The sequence below is a fragment of the Myotis davidii genome, unplaced genomic scaffold, assembly GCF_000327345.1.
Source record: "Myotis davidii unplaced genomic scaffold, ASM32734v1 scaffold41, whole genome shotgun sequence".
NCBI lineage: Eukaryota > Metazoa > Chordata > Mammalia > Chiroptera > Vespertilionidae > Myotis > Myotis davidii.
The window spans coordinates 152,013-154,835 of NW_006292344.1; the positions used below are offsets into that span (position 1 = coordinate 152,013).

Consider the following 2,823-nt stretch of genomic DNA (forward strand, 5'->3'; position numbering starts at 1 on the left):
ATGAAAATATTGTTTTGAGTAGGTTGTTGAACATTTACATTATATATAGAGTAGGGCATTATTTGTGTTAGCCAGTACAGTGCCTAAAATGGTGATGGAGAAACGCATTACCAAAAATACTATTTATGAGCAAAGACTGAGATTGTGATGGGCTGAGATAGTGTCCAGAGGGAAAATAGGTATCTGTACTTCTTAAAGGGAAAAAAGACTTGTCAAGGTAGGAGCCCTAGAGACAACAGGTATGGAAGCCTCATAAATAAGCTAGGGAGGACAGAACTGTCCCCCAGTGAATGGTTCAGCCTCCTGCCTCTCACGTATAGGTCAAAAAGCCCCAACTGACCAGACAGCAAGCTTGAGGGAGCAGCCCCTAAATGGGGTAGCCCATAGCTGCTCCCATCCCAGAAGCTTACTGGGAGTACTCCTACCAGCCTGCTCTTCTGCCTCAGAGTCCCAGAAACTTCTTGGACTTATCATGTCATCTGTGTTCATTTCAAATCTGCAAGTCAAGAATCCACAATAAGAGTGTTCTTTGTTTCCCCCATATTTGGTTAGAGTGCTGGTAAAGACAACTATGGAGTTAGGACTCCACAACGTTCTACAAAAACTTCTCTGTTTCTGGTTCTTGACACAAAAGTGATATGGAAGAAAATGATGAAGGCTTTCAACGAATGTCAAAGAGGGTTCGAATCCCAGCTCTTCCATTTCTGAGGTGACTTCAGTTTCTTCAACTATCCAGTGAGGCTAAGGCTACCACCTATGTAATGATGAGGAGAGACAATATAATCAGCAGAGTGCTTTTGCTCTGCAAATCGTAGGTATTATTTGGGTGTCCCCTTTTTCATTCCCTCTGCCATTGTCATCCTGCTGAGTAACACTCCCTCCACGTTCGGGTGCCAGATGCTGAGTGATTCCTTCCACAACCCGCGTGGAGAAGGGTTCGGTATCTGAAAGAGGAGCCGCACAACAAATGAAAAAGACACAAGATAATTTTGCAATACCGGGGGACCAGGCGGGCAAGTCCGGAAAGACTTCCTCCTCTGGAAAGACTTCCTCCTTTCAAGTTGGTCTCTGCACCCCAGGCTTGCAGTCTCTGCTTCTGCCATTCATTTGCTGGAGAAATTAGCGTAAAACACAAAGATGGATGCCATGCCCCTACACACAATCTTTTAATAGCTTCCAATTTTTTTCAGGATAAAGTCTAAAACCTCCCCAAATAGTATTATGTTTGTTTGCTTCCACTCAATCACACCTACATTTTACTGTTAGGAGCACCTTCTGTATGCCAGATACTCAGCTAAGCGCTTCAGAGACGATTTCACATAATCCTGGAAACAGCACTGCCATTAATATCTCCATGTTACAGACTAGGAAAGGGAGGTTCAGAGAGGCTAAGAAACTCACACCAACACACAGAGATTTGAATTCAGTCTGCTTGTCACCCTCTCCAACTGGAGCTCTTTGTACAGAGCAATGTTTCTAACCGCAGCTGGGAGGGGCAGCAGAGACAACTGTAGGGGTCCGGGATCTGGGGAAGGAGGAAGCAGTGTTTGGAAGAGGGCATTGGATGAGATGAGGATGCTACTGGTGGTGGGGAGTGGCCACCTTGATTTGGACAGGGAATTCTGGGCCTGAGCTTCAAGCACCGGCTGAGTGTGTACCCCACTTCGTGTGTCCAGAGGACCTAGACTACCTTCCACTCTCCTGTCCCTCCTCCCCTACCACACCACCTTCCCTCCAAGCTCAGAGTCAAGGGGGCGCTCTAGAGGCATCTGGGAGATGATTATGGCCTCAGGTGGTCACACCCTTTCTGCCCGAGCTTGCTCAGCATGCAATTTCCTCTCGCCTTCCCCTAGCAGCCCCAGTGAAGGCAAGGAAACGGCTCCTTTCCTTCCGGACCGACCCCCTTACCTGAGGCCGGTGGCCCAAGGGCCTGCAGATACCTCGGGGTGGAAGTCTCACTGTGCACGGGGCTTCGCCCGCACTCCTTCTTTTCTGTCGGCCGCATTGGAGAGCACCGAGTACGTGAGACGCTGGAGGTTGGAATGTTCTTGCCTAACCCTGTGAAAGAGATTTTGTTGCTTCATATTCTACATAAGAAGAAATCGAGGCGTAGAGAAGTTAGTGACTTGCGCAGGGTCACGCAGTCAGTCGGTAGCCCAGTCAGGATTATAGTCCCGTTTACTAGGATGAAAAGAGGGAGAGTGCTGGATTCAACCCTGGGGACCTGGGTAGAGCCAGCATTTGGGGATCCTAGCCCCGCCGCGTTGCCCCTCCCCCTAGTTCAGGTCTGCCCTCCTGCCCTCCTCTGGAGGAGGCAGGGTCCCAGCATCACGCGGTACCTAACCAGGCACCCCTAATCCCGAATCTTTGCTCTCTGGCGACCTCCGGAGGGCCAGACGATCTGGGGCTCCTTGTGGCGGGGAAACGCCGTCTTCCTGATTATTTGCATAACGGAGACCGTTCGCTAGCCCGCCTCTCCACCACGCTCCTCTTCGCTTCCTCCCAGTCCCCTCCACTCCTCATCCCCCGCCTCCCGCTCCCCCCCTGCAGACCCCCCTCCCTTCGGGGACTCCGGCGTGGGGCTCCCAGCCTGGGGCTCTCTGTCCCCCGCCCCGGACAGAGTCCTGAGCACCTGGGGGAGGGGAGTCCTGGGTTGGGCCGGCCGGGGAAGACGCCTGGGGCACTGCCCAGCGCTAACAAAGAGCCAGCTGCCGGCCGGCTGGGGTGTGCGCCGGCGGAGCAGCCGCAGCCTCCGCGCCGCCAGCACGCAGGGTGAGTAGGGGTGCCGTGGGCCACAGCGCAGCCCGGGGGGCCACCCTCGGG

The 2,823-nt window shown here is 52.8% G+C and overlaps 1 protein-coding gene across 2 annotated transcripts in view; it reads left to right on the forward strand.

Moving 5' to 3' along the window:
* Positions 1–2,486: 2,486 nt before the first annotated feature.
* ST6GAL1 (ST6 beta-galactosamide alpha-2,6-sialyltranferase 1) overlaps positions 2,487–2,823 on the forward strand; it is a 123,953-nt gene continuing 123,616 nt past the window's right edge. For both annotated transcript variants that reach the window (XM_006765850.2, XM_006765848.2), the window contains exon 1: positions 2,487–2,772. The gene's annotated coding sequence lies outside the window, so the exon portion shown is untranslated. The remainder of the gene's footprint in view (positions 2,773–2,823) is intronic.